Source organism: Lissotriton vulgaris, chromosome 2_2, assembly GCF_964263255.1.
Source record: "Lissotriton vulgaris chromosome 2_2, aLisVul1.2, whole genome shotgun sequence".
NCBI lineage: Eukaryota > Metazoa > Chordata > Amphibia > Caudata > Salamandridae > Lissotriton > Lissotriton vulgaris.
In genome coordinates this window covers 286,039,187-286,062,898 of record NC_141688.1, presented here as the reverse complement: position 1 = coordinate 286,062,898, position 23,712 = coordinate 286,039,187, and positions in this window count along the sequence as shown.

The following is a 23,712-nucleotide window of genomic DNA, read 5'->3' as shown; positions in this document are numbered from 1 at the left end:
TAGGTGCATCCAAGGCCTACCAGGGGCTGCAGCATATCTTTTGCCACCCCTGGCTGGCTATCTAAAATTGACACAACTGGCTGATCACTCAGCTGGGGCAAGTGGGTGTAATCACCCCTTGCTTAGATATAGTATACCTATATCTAAACCTATATCTGGACACATATATAGCCTGTGAGCCACTCCTATGGAAGGCCTCATCAATCCTGGAGGCAGAGTGCGTGGTTTTATGTGAGATGGAGCTCTGGCATGAGCTGAGCCTGTCTGCAGCTGTCGGGAACAACTCCCTAAGCTGATCCGGGATAATACCATACCATATACTCTTAAGCGCCTTATAATCCTCGCGGTTATATAGCAACTTTGGTTTGGCTTTATCAAAACATGTCGTGTAAGGTGTCATACGAATTGGAATACTACCCCCTTGCCAGTTCTGGCGACGGGTGTAGCATTCCACCCTTCTAGAGGGATAAGACATGTTACTTTACTGAAACGCGGTTGATTTAAAATGAGCCTCAGATCCACAAAATGGATGCCCCTGCCACAGACACGGGTCTGGCCTCCTGCTGCTGACCGAAACTCAGCATATGGTGGCCTGGACAAAGGGTTTCCAGTCGCAGGGCGGTGTCAAACCACCCCAGACAGGAGATAGTGGATTGGAGTAGGGAGGTTTCAAAGAAACCAGACACTGCCTGGGGAGCACAAGGCTGCCCCTTGCATAATCCGGCCAAACCGGTTCTGGGGCCTTCCAGCCCCCGTCCCAGCGCGGCCTGGATCAAAGGAAAGGGGTGTAACCACCCCCTTCCTGGGTCCCACCCATAGGAGGGGACCTAGCAGGATGTCCAGCCCACCAGATTCGAATAAGAGTGGGAGCAGTGCCAATGCAACTCAGATCATCCTGAAGAAACATAAGAAACGAATTCTGGACCCTTCGACTTTCTACTCAACGCAGAAGACTGAAGAATCTCCCTTGTGGTCAAGGAGTGACCACCCTGTGCTAACAGGCAACATCCAGCCCTCGACCCTTGCTCTGTTGCAGTTCCCGCCGGAACTCGAGCGACAGAGATCGACGAGATCAAGCTTGCCTGCCTTCTCCCTGCCCGATCCACAGTCCCTGCAGAGCTGAGACCAGTGGAGGCGACCGGAAGCGTGGGGCACGCCATCTTGAAAAGGCCACGAGACGCTGACCGTGCAGCCCACGAGTGATCCTCGAAGCTGTGCACCGGGGTTTGAGAAGCCCCCACCCCGAGCTACACTTGCACCAAAGCTACCCCCTCCACACTCGACGAGTGCTGCGTGGGGCCCTTCTGCTTGTGGCGGCTCGACGCGTTGGCCCGGTCACTTGCCAGCTGGCTTGTGGCCCCTGTGCCGACGAAACTTCAAATACGACTTGCTTTTCTGGTTGCTCCAGATCTGCACCAGCTCCTGTGAAAAGGAGCCCCCACTCTGACCCTCCTGGTTTGAGTGATAAGCAATCTCCCGGTTCCGAGTGGATTGCTTTTGCCAAGTGCTGTTTGCTGCAATCTTAAAGCCGACGGTGCTGACGGCGAGAGCCTACGTGGGACAGATCGTGACCTGCTCCTGGACGTCACAGATGCCCCAGAGCCCACGTGACAGCGGAGAGAAGCCTATCAACAACCACCTGATTGCGCCCGTGTAGGAAGGTGGCTACCTGACTATGGTTACCCCAGATTTTTTGCCTTGTGTTTAGCTGGTTTTCGACTTAGTTGGCCTGGTTCCCTGCTAATCAGGGCCCCAGGCTATCTGCTCTCTCTGTAAAATGGATTCCATGTACCCTAGGTGCATAACTAGATTGGCTTGGGTCACCTTATCAGCCCCTGTACAGAGCACTATAGGTGCCCAGGGCATAGGTGCATCCAAGGCCTACCAGGGGCTGCAGCATATATTTTGCCACCCCTGGCTGGCTATCTAAAATTGACACAACTGGCTGATCACTCAGCTGGGGCAAGGTGGTGTAATCACCCCTTGCTTAGATATAGTATGCCTATATCTAAACCTATCTGGACACATATAAACCTGTGAGCCACTCCTATGGCAGGCCTTAACAATCCTGAAGGCAGAGTGCGTGGTTTAATGTGAGATGGTGCTCTAGCATGAGCTGAGCCTGTCTGCAGCTGTCGGGACCAATTCCCTTAGCTGTTCCGGGATAATGCCAAACCATATACTATTAAGTGCATTATAATCCTCGCGGTTATATGTCAAGTTTGGTTTGGCTTTATCAAAACATGTCGTGTAAGGTGTCATACGATTTGGAATACTACCCCCTCGCCAGTCCTGGCGACGGGGGTAGCATTCCACCCCTCTAGAGGGGACGACATGTTACTTTTGCTAAAACGCGGTTGATTTTTAAAAGAGCCTCAGATCCACAAAATGGATGCTTCTGCCACAGACACATGTCTGACCTCCTGCTGCTGACCGAAACTCAGCAGAGGAGGCCTGGACAAAGGATTTCCTGTCACAGGGAGGTGTGACACCACCCCAGACAGGAGATAGTGGATTGTAGCAGGGAGGTTTGAATGAAACCAGACAGTGCCTGGGGAGCACAAGGCTTCCCCTTGCATAATCCGGTCAAACCGGTTCTGGGGCAGCCCAGCCCCAGCTCCAGTGAGACCTGGACAAAGGAAAGGGGGTGTAACCACCCCCCTTCCTGGTCCCACCCATAGGGGAGGGACCTAGCAGGAGATCCACCCCTCAGATTGGAATAAGAGGGGGAGCAGTGCCAATGCAACTCAGATCATCCTGAAATCAACTTTAAACTAAGAAGACGACTGGACTTCGACATTCTGATGACAGAAGACTGAAGAGCATCTCCCTTGTGGCCTAGGAGGGGCCACCCTGTGAACACAGGCATCACCCAGCACCTCGACGTCTGCTTTGCCACCGCCTCCCGCCGGAGTCCGAGTGCAGAGCCTGACAAGACCCAGCTTCCAAAACTTTTCCCAGCTCGATCCACAGTCCCTGCAAAGAAGGGACCCGTGGAGGCACCGAGAGACGTGGGAGCGGCCATCTTGAAAGACCCCCAAGACGCTGACTGCGCAGCACCCAAGGCACCCTCGACTCTGTGCTTTGGGGTTTGAGAAGCCCCACCACCGAGCAGCATTTGCACCAAAGATCAGCCCTCCAGCATCTCCACGATCTGCGTGGGGCCCTTTTGATTTGTGCCACTTGACTCGCCATCCCGGCCGCTTGTCACGTGGTCAGCGGCCATCTTGGCGACGAAACCTACGATTTACACTGTGGGTCTGGTTGCTCCAGACCTGCCCTCGCTCCTGTAGAAAGGAGTACCCGCTCTGACCTTGATGGTCCGAGTAATAAGCCTTTTTCACTTTCCCCGTGGCTTGCATTAGCCAAGGCTTGTTTGCCTCAATCGAGTTGCCGACACCGCCATCAGCTAGAGTCATTAAGGGTCAGCTCGTGAACGACTCCTGGACGTCTTTGACCTCTTCGTGTCCACGCAGCTGCAGAGAGAAGCAACCCCTGATCACCTGTTTGCACCCGACTTTGCCTGGTTCCAATCTGGTTCCACGGTGGTCACTGGTCAGTGACTTTGAACATTGTCCCCTCTGCTTTCAGGTCTTCACCACTTCAGATCCACCCTTGGATCCACCGGACACTTCTCCTTCACATCGCCTGCAGCATCTTCAGCTTCAAGCGCCAAGAACCTGCGTGTCAGAACCCGACGCCATTTCGACCCTGTGCACCCACGGCCTGTGGGTGAGGTAACATTGCAACGCCGGTGTTCTTACACTGGTACACACCTCTAGGGTCTGTGTCTAAAGTTTTGTTCCTCTAGGTTCAGCGGAAGTATCTTTTAATTCACTTTATCTAACTTTTACGCACCATTGACATTGCATTGGTGCGAGCCGCACTTTCCGTGCTGCACCCGTCTCCTGTGGGCTACTCCCGACTTCAGCATTGCTAGTCCTGACTGCTCCCAGCGAATCTCTAGGCCCTAGGCCTAACCACTGTTCGATTGGTGTTCCTTATACCACTTTTTTAGTATATGGTTTGAGTGGCCACCCGCCCTCATCCATAATTGTGCAACTTTATATGTTTTACTGTGCTTTTTATTTAACACTTGTGCCCCTTTCCTCATAAAGAGTACTGGGGAGTAATTTAGAAATAAATACATATATTTTTATAATATATACTTGTGTGGTGTCCTTTCATTTGATTACAGGATTGTATGTGGTAAAACAGCTCGCTTAACACGACCTCTTAAGTTAAGCCTTTAAGGCTGCTTAGTCCATGCTACCACTAGGATAGCTTGTCTAACAAGGTTGACTTACAACCAGACATCTTTGGGGTTTGTTTGGACTGATACCAAGTGGTTCCAGAATTGGAAACACTACATATCAGGCCAACTTCTCACATTGGTGTGCAGCGGTGCGGATTTGAGCTTGCTGTTTGTTTTACCATTGCAATCTTTATCAAATTGAAAGATCACATCAAGTACCTTAGGTACATATAAATCAAAAGCTTAGCATATTAAGTTCTACTGAACTTAGTAGTTGTAGATTAAAGGGATTAGCACACCCTGACTACAACTCACTAGCAAGGTACAGTAGGAAAACACTTAGTGTAGGTAAGTGCATCACTTACACCTCACTAGCAGTCATGTCTGATACAGGTAGAGCCTCAGGCTCTGCTCCTGTAATAGTTGATCCTATAGGGACAACATCCAGATATGACAACCTTAGCCACAAAGACCTGAGTGCCTTGTGCACAGCCAGGGGGCTAAAAAGGGGCAGAGGCCCTACCATTCCTTCCCTAATAGCTATCCTAGAAAAGGATGACTTAGATAAGGTGAGTCAGGCTCCCTTAGATTCAGGTGAAGGGATACACTCCCCTGAGAATGAGAATCTTCCAGAAGAAGAAAAGGAGGAGGAAGAGGAAGAGGAAGGCTCAGATTTAGAAGAGCCTGAAGATCAGGATCAGAGGGTGAACCAGGTACAGGTTGCCAGGCTTAACCAGGCCAACCTGGACCTACATGAGAATGGAGAGGGCCAGCACCACTCCAGATCTCATAACCAAATTCTCCCAGGTAACAGGAGGGTGAGATCTCAATCAAGGGACTCTCATCTTTCTAGTGCCTCAAGAGAATCTCAAAGAGGGATGACTCCCTCCCAGAGAAAAGAGCATAGGGCCAGGATGAGGGCTGTCCAACTCCAAATAGAAAGGGAAGAGGTAGCCTTGGCTCAAGCTAAACTTGCTTTAGCAAGAGAAAGAAAATTGTGTGGCTTAGATGCCACTGGTGGCAGCAAAGTTCCTAAAGAGAAACCCAGGTCCTATGATAGTAGAAACCTGACAAAGATTGTGCCCCCCTATCAGGAAGGGGATGACATCCACAAATGGATGACTGCTCTGGAGAGAGCCTGCATGGTACAGCAGGTTCCTGAGGAACAGTGGGCAGCAATCTTATGGTACTCCTTTTCAGAGAAAGGGAGAGATAGGCTCCTCACTGTCAGACATGAGGATGCCAGCAATTACAAAGTCCTGAAGAGTGTCCTAATAGATGGGTTTGGCTTAACCACTGAACAGTACAGGTTAAAGTTCAGAGATACCCAGAAGACACAGACTCAGGACTGGACTGATTTTGTTGATTGTGCAACTAAGGCTCTGGAGGGTTGGCTAAATGGCAGCAAAGTACATGACTTCACAGGATTGTATAATTTGATTATGAGGGAGCAGATCCTAAGTAATTGTCAGAACCAGCTCTTACACCAGCACCTGGTGGACTCAGATTTGACCTCTCCCCAAGAATTGGGAAAGAGGGCAGATAAGTGGGTCAGAACCAGGATTAGGCCTAAGAATCAGGACAATAACCAGAAGAAGGAGTCTACCAAGCCTCAAGATAAGGGTGGGGATAAAAGTAAAGAAAACACTTCCCCAGGGCCCCAAAACTCCAAGAAGGGGGGTGGGTCCCAAGACACTTCATCAACTGACAAAAAGCCTTATTGTCATGCCTGTAAACAGGTTGGGCATTACAAAACAGACAGCTGTTGTCCCAAGAATGGCAATAAAGAAAACATACCTCCAAAGCCAGCTCCAACACCTCCTGTTACTGTCAGCAGTAATCCCCCAGGAAATGGGAGCACACCCAGGAATCTGGGTGGGTTTACTTTTGGAGCCCAAGGGGACCCTGGCCTATCCAGGTCCCCATCCCCAAATGATCTTGTTTATGAGACTGGCATGGGGTTTGCCAATTTCTCTGTTTGCCCAAATACCTTGAGCAAATATAGACAAGAACCCATCATCAATGGTTTGAAAGTTGAAGCTTTTAGAGACACAGGGGCTAGCATCACCATGGTGGCTGACTATATAGTCCCCTCTAAGCAACTTTTACCAGGTGCCACATACCAGGTAACAAACATTGATGGCATCCAAGCAAATCATCCCATGGCAGTAGTAAGTCTCAGCTGGGGAGGTGTCATTGGCCCAAAGAGAGTGGCAGTGTCACCAAACTTGCCTGTAGACTGTCTACTGGGTAATGATTTGGAAATCTCAGCCTGGGCTGAGGTTGAACAGGAAATCCATTCTAGAATGGTAAACTCCAATGGAAAGGTTAGTGGGGCTGTACTGGCTATAGCCCCAATCCAAGATGTCCTTCCTGAAAAGGTTGGTAGGGCTGAGCAACTCTCTGTCCCATCTTTAACAGAAGCTCTTCCAAAACAGAATAGCAAAGCTGTTATGATAACAGCAGAAACCCAAACTGAGTCTCCTCCTGAAAAGGTTGGTGGGGCTGTGATGGCCACAGCCCAAACTCAAACAGATATGTGTGTTGTGAAGCCTGAAATGATGGATCACTCCACCCAAACTGAGAGCATGGAGGAGGAAGAGAAATCTCCCCCTCACCAGACATTAGGACAGGATCAGCCTCCTCAGGGAACTGATCTTACCCCTGATGAAGGAACTGCCCCAGAGGTTGTTAGGCCTGGCCTGACAGAGCCTCTGATGGCAGTGGACCCTTCTCAGGTGGGACCCAGTCTGGAGCAGGTAACCTGCCCCTCTCTACCTTGCCTCAGTCAGCCCAGGGCTGCAGAGGACAAGAAGGACAGTGAGACCCAGAGGGCCCCCTGTCAAATAAAGCACCCCCATCAACAGATTAGGGGCACCAAAACTAGTAGGCCTAATAAGTTGAAAACTTTAAAAACTCCTGAGGGAGCCCCCTTAAAAACAGTTAGGGACCTCCCACAGATGGATTCTGTTGGGCACAGCCAAACCTGGGACCCAAAAGGCCCAAACCTGAACTGTCCCTCCAGCAAGCCAAACAGAGGGACCCAGCCTCCAGCTTTAGGTAGCCAGAGGTTGACCCTGAGAGCTCAGTGCAACTCAGTTGAAGAAAGAAAGGCACACATGGTGGAAGATAATTGGAGGAAGTTGAGCCCAAAAATAGTGGAGCCTCACTTCAATACTCCATATCCAAACCAGCCTTTAACTTTGCATAAACACACCCAAGGTAGTGATTCCCTATGGTGGAGACCCTCTAATACCCCTAGGGTGAGGGACTGCTTAGTGGACCATGAGACAAGGGGTACCCATGCTAGTGCAGGTACTTCCTTATATGGCCACTCAGGCAATAAAGGCTTACCTGGCCAAGGATAGCCTTATCTCCTTTCGTTTGGGGGGGGGGGGGGGGTTATGTAGGAAGGTGGCTACCTGACTATGGTCACCCCAGATTTTTTGCCTTGTGTTTAGCTGGTTTTCGACTTAGTTGGCCTGGTTCCCTGCTAATCAGGGCCCCAGGCTATCTGCTCTCTCTGTAAAATGGATTCCATGTACCCTAGGTGCATAACTAGATTGGCTTGGGTCACCTTATCAGCCCCTGTACAGAGCACTATAGGTGCCCAGGGCATAGGTGCATCCAAGGCCTACCAGGGGCTGCAGCATATCTTTTGCCACCCCTGGCTGGCTATCTAAAATTGACACAACTGGCTGATCACTCAGCTGGGGCAAGGTGGTGTAATCACCCCTTGCTTAGATATAGTATGCCTATATCTAAACCTATCTGGACACATATAAACCTGTGAGCCACTCCTATGGCAGGCCTTAACAATCCTGAAGGCAGAGTGCGTGGTTTAATGTGAGATGGTGCTCTAGCATGAGCTGAGCCTGTCTGCAGCTGTCGGGACCAATTCCCTTAGCTGTTCCGGGATAATGCCAAACCATATACTATTAAGTGCATTATAATCCTCGCGGTTATATGTCAACTTTGGTTTGGCTTTATCAAAACATGTCGTGTAAGGTGTCATACGATTTGGAATACTACCCCCTCGCCAGTCCTGGCAACGGGGGTAGCATTCCACCCCTCTAGAGGGGACGACATGTTACTTTTGCTAAAACGCGGTTGATTTTTAAAAGAGCCTCAGATCCACAAAATGGATGCTTCTGCCACAGACACATGTCTGACCTCCTGCTGCTGACCGAAACTCAGCAGAGGAGGCCTGGACAAAGGATTTCCTGTCACAGGGAAGTGTGACACCACCCCAGACAGGAGATAGTGGATTGTAGCAGGGAGGTTTGAATGAAACCAGACAGTGCCTGGGGAGCACAAGGCTTCCCCTTGCATAATCCGGTCAAACCGGTTCTGGGGCAGCCCAGCCCCAGCTCCAGTGAGACCTGGACAAAGGAAAGGGGGTGTAACCACCCCCCTTCCTGGTCCCACCCATAGGGGAGGGACCTAGCAGGAGATCCACCCCTCAGATTGGAATAAGAGGGGGAGCAGTGCCAATGCAACTCAGATCATCCTGAAATCAACTTTAAACTAAGAAGACGACTGGACTTCGACATTCTGATGACAGAAGACTGAAGAGCATCTCCCTTGTGGCCTAGGAGGGGCCACCCTGTGAACACAGGCATCACCCAGCACCTCGACGTCTGCTTTGCCGCCGCCTCCCGCCGGAGTCCGAGTGCAGAGCCTGACAAGACCCAGCTTCCCAGACTTTTCCCAGCTCGATCCACAGTCCCTGCAAAGAAGGGACCCGTGGAGGCACCGAGAGACATGGGAGCGGCCATCCTGAAAGACCCCCAAGACGCTGACTGCGCAGCACCCAAGGCACCCTCGACTCTGTGCTTTGGGGTTTGAGAAGCCCCACAACCGAGCAGCATTTGCATCAAAGATCAGCCCTCCAGCATCTCCACGATCTGCGTGGGGCCCTTTTGATTTGTGCCACTTGACTCGCCATCCCGGCCGCTTGTCACGTGGTCAGCGGCCATCTTGGCGACGAAACCTACGATTTACACTGTGGGTCTGGTTGCTCCAGACCTGCCCTCGCTCCTGTAGAAAGGAGTACCCGCTCTGACCTTGATGGTCCGAGTAATAAGCCTTTTTCACTTTCCCCGTGGCTTGCATTAGCCAAGGCTTGTTTGCCTCAATCGAGTTGCCGACACCGCCATCAGCTAGAGTCATTAAGGTTCAGCTCGTGAACGACTCCTGGACGTCTTTGACCTCTTCGTGTCCACGCAGCTGCAGAGAGAAGCAACCCCTGATCACCTGTTTGCACCCGACTTTGCCTGGTTCCAATCTGGTTCCACGGTGGTCACTGGTCAGTGACTTTGAACATTGTCCCCTCTGCTTTCAGGTCTTCACCACTTCAGATCCACCCTTGGATCCACCGGACACTTCTCCTTCACATCGCCTGCAGCATCTTCAGCTTCAAGCGCCAAGAACCTGCGTGTCAGAACCCGACGCCACTTCGACCCTGTGCACCCACGGCCTGTGGGTGAGGTAACATTGCAACGCCGGTGTTCTTACACTGGTACACACCTCTAGGGTCTGTGTCTAAAGTTTTGTTCCTCTAGGTTCAGCGGAAGTATCTTTTAATTCACTTTATCTAACTTTTACGCACCATTGACATTGCATTGGTGCGAGCCGCACTTTCCGTGCTGCACCCGTCTCCTGTGGGCTACTCCCGACTTCAGCATTGCTAGTCCTGACTGCTCCCAGCGAATCTCTAGGCCCTAGGCCTAACCACTGTTCGATTGGTGTTCCTTATACCACTTTTTTAGTATATGGTTTGAGTGGCCACCCGCCCTCATCCATAATTGTGCAACTTTATATGTTTTACTGTGCTTTTTATTTAACACTTGTGCCCCTTTCCTCATAAAGAGTACTGGGGAGTAATTTAGAAATAAATACATATATTTTTATAATATATACTTGTGTGGTGTCCTTTCATTTGATTACAGGATTGTATGTGGTAAAACAGCTCGCTTAACACGACCTCTTAAGTTAAGCCTTTAAGGCTGCTTAGTCCATGCTACCACTAGGATAGCTTGTCTAACAAGGTTGACTTACAACCAGACATCTTTGGGGTTTGTTTGGACTGATACCAAGTGGTTCCAGAATTGGAAACACTACATATCAGGCCAACTTCTCACATTGGTGTGCAGCGGTGCGGATTTGAGCTTGCTGTTTGTTTTACCATTGCAATCTTTATCAAATTGAAAGATCACATCAAGTACCTTAGGTACATATAAATCAAAAGCTTAGCATATTAAGTTCTACTGAACTTAGTAGTTGTAGATTAAAGGGATTAGCACACCCTGACTACAACTCACTAGCAAGGTACAGTAGGAAAACACTTAGTGTAGGTAAGTGCATCACTTACACCTCACTAGCAGTCATGTCTGATACAGGTAGAGCCTCAGGCTCTGCTCCTGTAATAGTTGATCCTATAGGGACAACATCCAGATATGACAACCTTAGCCACAAAGACCTGAGTGCCTTGTGCACAGCCAGGGGGCTAAAAAGGGGCAGAGGCCCTACCATTCCTTCCCTAATAGCTATCCTAGAAAAGGATGACTTAGATAAGGTGAGTCAGGCTCCCTTAGATTCAGGTGAAGGGATACACTCCCCTGAGAATGAGAATCTTCCAGAAGAAGAAAAGGAGGAGGAAGAGGAAGAGGAAGGCTCAGATTTAGAAGAGCCTGAAGATCAGGATCAGAGGGTGAACCAGGTACAGGTTGCCAGGCTTAACCAGGCCAACCTGGACCTACATGAGAATGGAGAGGGCCAGCACCACTCCAGATCTCATAACCAAATTCTCCCAGGTAACAGGAGGGTGAGATCTCAATCAAGGGACTCTCATCTTTCTAGTGCCTCAAGAGAATCTCAAAGAGGGATGACTCCCTCCCAGAGAAAAGAGCATAGGGCCAGGATGAGGGCTGTCCAACTCCAAATAGAAAGGGAAGAGGTAGCCTTGGCTCAAGCTAAACTTGCTTTAGCAAGAGAAAGAAAATTGTGTGGCTTAGATGCCACTGGTGGCAGCAAAGTTCCTAAAGAGAAACCCAGGTCCTATGATAGTAGAAACCTGACAAAGATTGTGCCCCCCTATCAGGAAGGGGATGACATCCACAAATGGATGACTGCTCTGGAGAGAGCCTGCATGGTACAGCAGGTTCCTGAGGAACAGTGGGCAGCAATCTTATGGTACTCCTTTTCAGAGAAAGGGAGAGATAGGCTCCTCACTGTCAGACATGAGGATGCCAGCAATTACGAAGTCCTGAAGAGTGTCCTAATAGATGGGTTTGGCTTAACCACTGAACAGTACAGGTTAAAGTTCAGAGATACCCAGAAGACACAGACTCAGGACTGGACTGATTTTGTTGATTGTGCAACTAAGGCTCTGGAGGGTTGGCTAAATGGCAGCAAAGTACATGACTTCACAGGATTGTATAATTTGATTATGAGGGAGCAGATCCTAAGTAATTGTCAGAACCAGCTCTTACACCAGCACCTGGTGGACTCAGATTTGACCTCTCCCCAAGAATTGGGAAAGAGGGCAGATAAGTGGGTCAGAACCAGGATTAGGCCTAAGAATCAGGACAATAACCAGAAGAAGGAGTCTACCAAGCCTCAAGATAAGGGTGGGGATAAAAGTAAAGAAAACACTTCCCCAGGGCCCCAAAACTCCAAGAAGGGGGGTGGGTCCCAAGACACTTCATCAACTGACAAAAAGCCTTATTGTCATGCCTGTAAACAGGTTGGGCATTACAAAACAGACAGCTGTTGTCCCAAGAATGGCAATAAAGAAAACATACCTCCAAAGCCAGCTCCAACACCTCCTGTTACTGTCAGCAGTAATCCCCCAGGAAATGGGAGCACACCCAGGAATCTGGGTGGGTTTACTTTTGGAGCCCAAGGGGACCCTGGCCTATCCAGGTCCCCATCCAAAAATGATCTTGTTTATGAGACTGGCATGGGGTTTGCCAATTTCTCTGTTTGCCCAAATACCTTGAGCAAATATAGACAAGAACCCATCATCAATGGTTTGAAAGTTGAAGCTTTTAGAGACACAGGGGCTAGCATCACCATGGTGGCTGACTATATAGTCCCCTCTAAGCAACTTTTACCAGGTGCCACATACCAGGTAACAAACATTGATGGCATCCAAACAAATCATCCCATGGCAGTAGTAAGTCTCAGCTGGGGAGGTGTCATTGGCCCAAAGAGAGTGGCAGTGTCACCAAACTTGCCTGTAGACTGTCTACTGGGTAATGATTTGGAAATCTCAGCCTGGGCTGAGGTTGAACAGGAAATCCATTCTAGAATGGTAAACTCCAATGGAAAGGTTAGTGGGGCTGTACTGGCTATAGCCCCAATCCAAGATGTCCTTCCTGAAAAGGTTGGTAGGGCTGAGCAACTCTCTGCCCCATCTTTAACAGAAGCTCTTCCAAAACAGAATAGCAAAGCTGTTATGATAACAGCAGAAACCCAAACTGAGTCTCCTCCTGAAAAGGTTGGTGGGGCTGTGATGGCCACAGCCCAAACTCAAACAGATATGTGTGTTGTGAAGCCTGAAATGATGGATCACTCCACCCAAACTGAGAGCATGGAGGAGGAAGAGAAATCTCCCCCTCACCAGACATTAGGACAGGATCAGCCTCCTCAGGGAACTGATCTTACCCCTGATGAAGGAACTGCCCCAGAGGTTGTTAGGCCTGGCCGGACAGAGCCTCTGATGGCAGTGGACCCTTCTCAGGTGGGACCCAGTCTGGAGCAGGTAACCTGCCCCTCTCTACCTTGCCTCAGTCAGCCCAGGGCTGCAGAGGACAAGAAGGACAGTGAGACCCAGAGGGCCCCCTGTCAAATAAAGCACCCCCATCAACAGATTAGGGGCACCAAAACTAGTAGGCATAATAAGTTGAAAACTTTAAAAACTCCTGAGGGAGCCCCCTTAAAAACAGTTAGGGACCTCCCACAGATGGATTCTGTTGGGCACAGCCAAACCTGGGACCCAAAAGGCCCAAACCTGAACTGTCCCTCCAGCAAGCCAAACAGAGGGACCCAGCCTCCAGCTTTAGGTAGCCAGAGGTTGACCCTGAGAGCTCAGTGCAACTCAGTTGAAGAAAGAAAGGCACACATGGTGGAAGATAATTGGAGGAAGTTGAGCCCAAAAATAGTGGAGCCTCACTTCAATACTCCATATCCAAACCAGCCTTTAACTTTGCATAAACACACCCAAGGTAGTGATTCCCTATGGTGGAGACCCTCTAATACCCCTAGGGTGAGGGACTGCTTAGTGGACCATGAGACAAGGGGTACCCATGCTAGTGCAGGTACTTCCTTATATGGCCACTCAGGCAATAAAGGCTTACCTGGCCAAGGATAGCCTTATCTCCTTTCGTTTGGGGGGGGGGGGGGTTATGTAGGAAGGTGGCTACCTGACTATGGTTACCCCAGATTTTTTGCCTTGTGTTTACCTGGTTTTCGACTTAGTTGGCCTGGTTCCCTGCTAATCAGGGCCCCAGGCTATCTGCTCTCTCTGTAAAATGGATTCCATGTACCCTAGGTGCATAACTAGATTGGCTTGGGTCACCTTATCAGCCCCTGTACAGAGCACTATAGGTGCCCAGGGCATAGGTGCATCCAAGGCCTACCAGGGGCTGCAGCATATCTTTTGCCACCCCTGGCTGGCTATCTAAAATTGACACAACTGGCTGATCACTCAGCTGGGGCAAGGTGGTGTAATCACCCCTTGCTTAGATATAGTATGCCTATATCTAAACCTATCTGGACACATATAAACCTGTGAGCCACTCCTATGGCAGGCCTTAACAATCCTGAAGGCAGAGTGCGTGGTTTAATGTGAGATGGTGCTCTAGCATGAGCTGAGCCTGTCTGCAGCTGTCGGGACCAATTCCCTTAGCTGTTCCGGGATAATGCCAAACCATATACTATTAAGTGCATTATAATCCTCGCGGTTATATGTCAACTTTGGTTTGGCTTTATCAAAACATGTCGTGTAAGGTGTCATACGATTTGGAATACTACCCCCTCGCCAGTCCTGGCAACGGGGGTAGCATTCCACCCCTCTAGAGGGGACGACATGTTACTTTTGCTAAAACGCGGTTGATTTTTAAAAGAGCCTCAGATCCACAAAATGGATGCTTCTGCCACAGACACATGTCTGACCTCCTGCTGCTGACCGAAACTCAGCAGAGGAGGCCTGGACAAAGGATTTCCTGTCACAGGGAGGTGTGACACCACCCCAGACAGGAGATAGTGGATTGTAGCAGGGAGGTTTGAATGAAACCAGACAGTGCCTGGGGAGCACAAGGCTTCCCCTTGCATAATCCGGTCAAACCGGTTCTGGGGCAGCCCAGCCCCAGCTCCAGTGAGACCTGGACAAAGGAAAGGGGGTGTAACCACCCCCCTTCCTGGTCCCACCCATAGGGGAGGGACCTAGCAGGAGATCCACCCCTCAGATTGGAATAAGAGGGGGAGCAGTGCCAATGTGTAGGAAGGTGGCTACCTGACTATGGTTACCCCAGATTTTTTGCCCTGTGTTTAGCTGGTTTTCGACTTAGTTGGCCTGGTTCCCTGCTAATCAGGGCCCCAGGCTATCTGCTCTCTCTGTAAAATGGATTCCATGTACCCTAGGTGCATAACTAGATTGGCTTGGGTCACCTTATCAGCCCCTGTACAGTGCACTATAGGTGCCCAGGGCATAGGTGCATCCAAGGCCTACCAGGGGCTGCAGCATATCTTTTGCCACCCCTGGCTGGCTATCTAAATTGACACAACTGGCTGATCACTCAGCTGGGGCAAGTGGGTGTAATCACCCCTTGCTTAGATATAGTATACCTATATCTAAACCTATATCTGGACACATATATAACCTGTGAGCCACTCCTATGGAAGGCCTCATCAATCCTGGAGGCAGAGTGCGTGGTTTTATGTGAGATGGAGCTCTGGCATGAGCTGAGCCTGTCTGCAGCTGTCGGGAACAACTCCCTAAGCTGATCCGGGATAATGCCATACCATATACTCTTAAGCGCCTTATAATCCTCCCGGTTATATAGCAACTTTGGTTTGGCTTTATCAAAACATGTCGTGTAAGGTGTCATACGAATTGGAATACTACCCCCTCGCCAGTTCTGGCGACGGGGGTAGCATTCCACCCTTCTAGAGGGAGAAGACATGTTACTTTGCTGAAACGCGGTTGATTTAAAATGAGCCTCAGATCCACAAAATGGATGCCCCTGCCACAGACACGGGTCTGGCCTCCTGCTGCTGACCGAAACCCGGCAGAGGAGGCCTGGACAAAGAGTTTCCTGTCACAGGGCGGTGTCAAACCACCCCAGACAGGAGATAGTGGATTGGAGTAGGGAGGTTTCAAAGAAACCAGACACTGCCTGGGGAGCACAAGGCTGCCCCTTGCAGGATCCGGCCAAACCGGTTCTGGGGCCTCCCAGCCCCTGTCCCAGCGCGGCCAGGATCAAAGGAGAGGGGTGTAACCACCCCCTTCCTGGGTCCCACCCATAGGAGGGGACCTAGCAGGATGTCCAACCCCCTAGATTCGAATAAGAGGGGGAGCAGTCCCAACGGACCTCAGATCATCCTGAAGAAACATAAGAAACGAAATCTGGACCCTTCGACTTTCTACACGACGTGAGAAGACTGAAGAATCTCCCTTGTGGTCAAGGAGTGACCACCCTGTGCAAACAGGCACCATCCAGCCCTCGACCCTTGCTTTGTTGCAGTTCCCGCCGGAACTCGAGCGACAGAGATCGACGAGATCAAGCTTGCCTGCCTTCTACCTGCCCGATCCACAGTCCCTGCAGAGCTGAGACCCGTGGAGGCGACCGGAAGCGTGGGGCACGCCATCTTGAAAAGGCCACGAGACGCTGACCGTGCAGCCCACGAGTGACCCTCGAAGCTGTACACCGGGGTTTGAGAAGCCCCAGCCCCGAGCTCCACTTGCACCAAAGCTCACCCCTCCACACTCGACGAGTGCTGCGTGGGGCACTTCTGCTTGTGTGGTCTCGACGCGTTGGCCCGGTCACTTGCCAGCTGGCTTGTGGCCCCTGTGCCGACGAAACTTGAAATACGACTCGCTTTTCTGGTTGCTCCAGATCTGCACCAGCTCCTGTAAAAAGGAGCCCCCACTCTGACCCTCCTGGTTCGAGTAATAAGCAATCTCCCGGTTCCGCGTGGATTGCTTTTGCCAAGTGCTGTTTGCTACAATCTCGAAGCCGACGGTGCTGACGGCGAGAGCCTACGTGGGACAGATCGTGACCTGCTCCTGGACGTCGCAGATGCCCCAGAGCCCACGTGACAGCGGAGAGAAGCCTATCGACAACCGCCTGATTGCGCCCGACATTGCCTGGTTCCGTCCTGGTTCCACCCTGGTCACTGCTGAGTGACCCAGACTCTGTCCCCTCTGCTTTCAGGTACTTTTCTACTTCGATCCCCCCTTGGATCGCACCGGACACTTCTGCTTCACAGCGCCTGCAGCTGCAACAGCTCCAAGCACCAAGAACCTGCGTGACAGAACCCGACGCCACTTCGACCCTGTGCACCCACGGCCTGTGGGTGAGGTAACTTTGCAACGCCGGTGTCCTTACACTGGTACACACCTCTAGGGTCTGTGTCTAAAGTTTTGTGTTCCTAGGTTCAGCGGAAGTATCATTTAATTCACTTTAACTAACTTTTACGCACCATTGACATTACATTGGTGCGCGCCGCACTTTCCGTGCTGCACCCGTATCCTGTGGGCTACTCCCGACTTCTTCATTGCTTGTCCTGACTGCTCCCAGCGAATCTCTAGGCCCTAGGCCTAACCATTGTTCGATAAGTGTTACTTATACCATTTTTTTAGTATATGGTCTGAGTGGCCCCCTGCCCTCAGCCATAATTGTGCCAACTTTATATGTTTAACAGTGCTTTTGATTTAACGCTTATGCCCCTTTCCTCATAAAGAGTACTGGGGAGTAATTTAGAAATAAATACATATATTTTTACAATATATACTTGTGTGGTGTCCTTTCATTTGATTACAGGATTGTATGTGGTAAAACAGCTCGCTTAACACGACCTCTTAAGTTAAGCCTTTAAGGCTGCTTAGTCCATGCTACCATTAGGATAGCTTGTCTACAAGGTTGACTTACAACCTGACATCTTTGGGGTTTGTTTGGACTGATACCCAGTGGTTCCAGAATTGGAAACACTACATATCAGGCCAACTTCTCACATTGGTGTGCAGCGGTGCGGATTTGAGCTTGCTGTTTGTTTTACCATTGCAATCTTTATCAAATTGAAAGATCACATCAAGTACCTCTAGGTACATATAAATCAAAAGCTTAGCATATTAAGTTCTACTGAACTTAGTAGTTGTAGATTAAAGGGATTAGCACACCCTGACTACAACTCACTAGCAAGGTACAGTAGGAAAACACTTAGTGTAGGTAAGTGCATCACTTACACCTCACTAGCAGTCATGTCTGATACAGGTGTAGCCTCAGGGTCTGCCCCTGTAGCAGTTGACCTTACCAAGGCAACTTCCAGATATGACAACCTTAGCCACAAAGACCTGAGTGCCTTGTGCACAGCCAGGGGGCTAAAAAAGGGCAGAGGCCCTACCATTCCTTCCCTAATAGCTCTCCTAGAAAAGGATGACTTAGATAAGGTGAGTCAGGCTCCCTTAGAATCAGGTGAAGGGATACACTCCCCTGAGAATGAGAATCATCCAGAAGATGAAGAAGAGGAAGAGGAAGGCTCAGATGTAGAAGAGCCTGAAGATCAGGATCAGAGGGTGACCCAGGTACAGGTTGCCAGGCTTAACCAGGCCAACCTAGACCTACATGGGAATGGAGAGGGCCAGCACCACTCCAGATCTCATAACCAAATTCTCCCAGGTAACAGGAGGGTGAGATCTCCATCAGGGGACTCTCATCTTTCTAGTGCCTCAAGAGAATCTCAAAGAGGGATGACTCCCTCCCAGAGGAAAGAGCATAGGGCCAGAATGAGGGCTGTCCAACTCCAGATAGAGAGGGAAGAGGTAGCCTTGGCTCAAGCTAAACTTGCTTTAGCAAGAGAAAGAAAATTGTGTGGCTTAGATGCCACTGGTGGCAGCAAAATTCCTAAAGAGAAACCCAGGTCCTATGATAGTAGAAACCTGACAAAGATTGTGCCCCCCTACAAGGAAGGGGATGACATCCACAAATGGATGACTGCTCTGGAGAGAGCCTGCATGGTACAGCAGGTTCCTGAGGAACAGTGGGCAGCAATCTTATGGTACTCCTTTTCAGAGAAAGGGAGGGATAGGCTCCTCACTGTCAGACATGAGGATGCCAGCAATTACAAAGTCCTGAAGAGTGTCCTAATAGATGGGTTTGGCTTAACCACTGAACAGTACAGGTTAAAGTTCAGAGACACCCAGAAGACACAGACTCAGGACTGGACTGATTTTGTTGATTGTGCAACTAAGGCTCTGGAGGGTTGGCTGAATGGCAGCAAAGTACATGACTTCACAGGATTGTATAATTTGATTATGAGGGAGCAGATCCTTAGTAATTGTCAGAACCAGCTCTTACACCAGCACCTGGTGGACTCAGATTTGACCTCTCCCCAAGAATTGGGAAAGAGGGCAGATAAGTGGGTCAGAACCAGGATTAGGCCTAAGAATCAGGACAATAACCAGAAGAAGGAGTCTACCAAGCCTCAAGATAAGGGTGGGGATAAAAGTAAAGAAAACACTTCCCCAGGGCCCCAAAACTCCAAGAAGGGGGGTGGGTCCCAAGACACTTCTTCAACAGAGAAAAAGCCTTATTGCCATGCCTGTAAACAGGTTGGGCATTACAAAACAGACAGCTGTTGTCCCAAGAATGGCAATAAAGAAAACCTACCTCCAAAGCCAGCTCCAACACCTCCTGTTACTGTCAGCAGTAATCCCCCAGGAAGTGGGAGCACACCCAGGAATCTGGGTGGGTTTACTTTTGGAGCCCAAGGGGACCCTGGCCTATCCAGGTCTCCATCCCCAAATGATCTTGTCTATGAGACTGGCATGGGGTTTGCCAACTTCTCTGTTTGCCCAAATACCTTGAGCAAATATAGACAGGAACCCATCATCAATGGTTTGAAAGTTGAAGCTTTTAGAGACACAGGGGCTAGCATCACCATGGTGGCTGACTGTATAGTCCCCTCTAAGCAACTTTTACCAGGTGCCACATACCAGGTAACAAACATTGATGGCATCCAAACCAATCATCCCATGGCAGTAGTAAGTCTCAGCTGGGGAGGTGTCACTGGCCCAAAGAGAGTGGCAGTGTCACCAAACTTGCCTGTAGACTGTCTACTGGGTAATGATTTGGAAATCTCAGCCTGGGCTGAGGTTGAACAGGAAATCCATTCTAGAATGGTAAATTCCAATGGAAAGGTTAGTGGGGCTATACTGGCTATAGCCCCAATTCAAGATGTCCTTCCTGAAAAGGTTGGTAGGGCTGAGCAACTCTCTGCCCCATCTTTACCAGAAGCTCTTCCAAGACAGAATAGCAAAGCTGTTATGATAACAGCAGAAACCCAAACTGAGTCTCCTCCTGAAAAGGTTGGTGGGGCTGTGATGGCCACAGCCCAAACTCAAACAGATATGTGTGTTGTGAAGCCTGAAATGATGGATCACTCCACCCAAACTGAGAGCATGGAGGAGGAAGAGAAATCTCCCCCTCACCAGACAGTAGGACAGGATCAGCCTCCTCAGGGAACTGATCTTACCCCTGATGAAGGAACTGCCCCAGAGGTTGTTAGGCCTGGCCTGACAGAGCCTCTGATGGCAGTGGACCCTTCTCAGGTGGGATCCAGTCTGGAGCAGGTAACCTGCCCCTCTCTACCTTGCCTTAGTCAGCCCAGGGCTGCAGAGGACAAGAAGGACAGTGAGACCCAGAGGGCCCCCTGTCAAATAAAGCACCCCCATCAACAGATTAGGGGCACCAAAACTAGTAGGCCTAGTAAGGTGAAAACTTTAAAAACTCCTGAGGGAGCCCCCTTAAAAACAGTTAGGGACCTCCCACAGATGGATTCTGTTGGGCACAGCCAAACCTGGGACCCAAAGGGCCCAAACCTGAACTGTCCCTCCAGCAAGCCAAACAGAGGGACCCAGCCTCCAGCTTTAGGTAGCCAGAGGTTGACCCTGAGAGCTCAGTGCAACTCAGTTGAAGAAAGAAAGGCACATATGGTGGAAGATAATTGGAGGAAGTTGAGCCCAAAAATAGTGGAGCCCCACTTCAATACTCCATATCCAAACCAGCCTTTAACTTTGCATAAACACACCCAAGGTAGTGATTCCCTATGGTGGAGACCCTCTAATACCCCTAGGGTGAGGGACTGCTTAGTGGACCATGAGACAGGGGGTACCCATGCTAGTGCAGGTACTTCCTTATATGGCCACTCAGGCAATATAGGCTTACCTGGCCAAGGATAGCCTTATCTCCTTTCGTTTGGGGGGGGTTATGTAGGAAGGTGGCTACCTGACTATGGTTACCCCAGATTTTTTGCCCTGTGTTTAGCTGGTTTTCGACTTAGTTGGCCTGGTTCCCTGCTAATCAGGGCCCCAGGCTATCTGCTCTCTCTGTAAAATGGATTCCATGTACCCTAGGTGCATAACTAGATTGGCTTGGGTCACCTTATCAGCCCCTGTACAGTGCACTATAGGTGCCCAGGGCATAGGTGCATCCAAGGCCTACCAGGGGCTGCAGCATATCTTTTGCCACCCCTGGCTGGCTATCTAAATTGACACAACTGGCTGATCACTCAGCTGGGGCAAGTGGGTGTAATCACCCCTTGCTTAGATATAGTATACCTATATCTAAACCTATATCTGGACACATATATAACCTGTGAGCCACTCCTATGGAAGGCCTCATCAATCCTGGAGGCAGAGTGCGTGGTTTTATGTGAGATGGAGCTCTGGCATGAGCTGAGCCTGTCTGCAGCTGTCGGGAACAACTCCCTAAGCTGATCCGGGATAATGCCATACCATATACTCTTAAGCGCCTTATAATCCTCGCGGTTATATAGCAACTTTGGTTTGGCTTTATCAAAACATGTCGTGTAAGGTGTCATACGAATTGGAATACTACCCCCTCGCCAGTTCTGGCGACGGGGGTAGCATTCCACCCTTCTAGAGGGAGAAGACATGTTACTTTGCTGAAACGCGGTTGATTTAAAATGAGCCTCAGATCCACAAAATGGATGCCCCTGCCACAGACACGGGTCTGGCCTCCTGCTGCTGACCGAAACCCGGCAGAGGAGGCCTGGACAAAGAGTTTCCTGTCACAGGGCGGTGTCAAACCACCCCAGACAGGAGATAGTGGATTGGAGTAGGGAGGTTTCAAAGAAACCAGACACTGCCTGGGGAGCACAAGGCTGCCCCTTGCAGGATCCGGCCAAACCGGTTCTGGGGCCTCCCAGCCCCTGTCCCAGCGCGGCCAGGATCAAAGGAGAGGGGTGTAACCACCCCCTTCCTGGGTCCCACCCATAGGAGGGGACCTAGCAGGATGTCCAACCCCCTAGATTCGAATAAGAGGGGGAGCAGTCCCAACGGACCTCAGATCATCCTGAAGAAACATAAGAAACGAAATCTGGACCCTTCGACTTTCTACACGACGTGAGAAGACTGAAGAATCTCCCTTGTGGTCAAGGAGTGACCACCCTGTGCAAACAGGCACCATCCAGCCCTCGACCCTTGCTTTGTTGCAGTTCCCGCCGGAACTCGAGCGACAGAGATCGACGAGATCAAGCTTGCCTGCCTTCTACCTGCCCGATCCACAGTCCCTGCAGAGCTGAGACCCGTGGAGGCGACCGGAAGCGTGGGGCACGCCATCTTGAAAAGGCCACGAGACGCTGACCGTGCAGCCCACGAGTGACCCTCGAAGCTGTACACCGGGGTTTGAGAAGCCCCAGCCCCGAGCTCCACTTGCACCAAAGCTCACCCCTCCACACTCGACGAGTGCTGCGTGGGGCCCTTCTGCTTGTGTGGTCTCGACGCGTTGGCCCGGTCACTTGCCAGCTGGCTTGTGGCCCCTGTGCCGACGAAACTTGAAATACGACTCGCTTTTCTGGTTGCTCCAGATCTGCACCAGCTCCTGTAAAAAGGAGCCCCCACTCTGACCCTCCTGGTTCGAGTAATAAGCAATCTCCCGGTTCCGCGTGGATTGCTTTTGCCAAGTGCTGTTTGCTACAATCTCGAAGCCGACGGTGCTGACGGCGAGAGCCTACGTGGGACAGATCGTGACCTGCTCCTGGACGTCGCAGATGCCCCAGAGCCCACGTGACAGCGGAGAGAAGCCTATCGACAACCGCCTGATTGCGCCCGACATTGCCTGGTTCCGTCCTGGTTCCACCCTGGTCACTGCTGAGTGACCCAGACTCTGTCCCCTCTGCTTTCAGGTACTTTTCTACTTCGATCCCCCCTTGGATCGCACCGGACACTTCTGCTTCACAGCGCCTGCAGCTGCAACAGCTCCAAGCACCAAGAACCTGCGTGACAGAACCCGACGCCACTTCGACCCTGTGCACCCACGGCCTGTGGGTGAGGTAACTTTGCAACGCCGGTGTCCTTACACTGGTACACACCTCTAGGGTCTGTGTCTAAAGTTTTGTGTTCCTAGGTTCAGCGGAAGTATCATTTAATTCACTTTAACTAACTTTTACGCACCATTGACATTACATTGGTGCGCGCCGCACTTTCCGTGCTGCACCCGTATCCTGTGGGCTACTCCCGACTTCTTCATTGCTTGTCCTGACTGCTCCCAGCGAATCTCTAGGCCCTAGGCCTAACCATTGTTCGATAAGTGTTACTTATACCATTTTTTTAGTATATGGTCTGAGTGGCCCCCTGCCCTCAGCCATAATTGTGCCAACTTTATATGTTTAACAGTGCTTTTGATTTAACGCTTATGCCCCTTTCCTCATAAAGAGTACTGGGGAGTAATTTAGAAATAAATACATATATTTTTACAATATATACTTGTGTGGTGTCCTTTCATTTGATTACAGGATTGTATGTGGTAAAACAGCTCGCTTAACACGACCTCTTAAGTTAAGCCTTTAAGGCTGCTTAGTCCATGCTACCATTAGGATAGCTTGTCTACAAGGTTGACTTACAACCTGACATCTTTGGGGTTTGTTTGGACTGATACCCAGTGGTTCCAGAATTGGAAACACTACATATCAGGCCAACTTCTCACACAATGCAACTCAGATCATCCTGAAATCAACTTTAAACTAAGAAGACGACTGGACTTCGACATTCTGATGACAGAAGACTGAAGAGCATCTCCCTTGTGGCCTAGGAGGGGCCACCCTGTGAACACAGGCATCACCCAGCACCTCGACGTCTGCTTTGCCGCCGCCTCCCGCCGGAGTCCGAGTGCAGAGCCTGACAAGACCCAGCTTCCCATACTTTTCCCAGC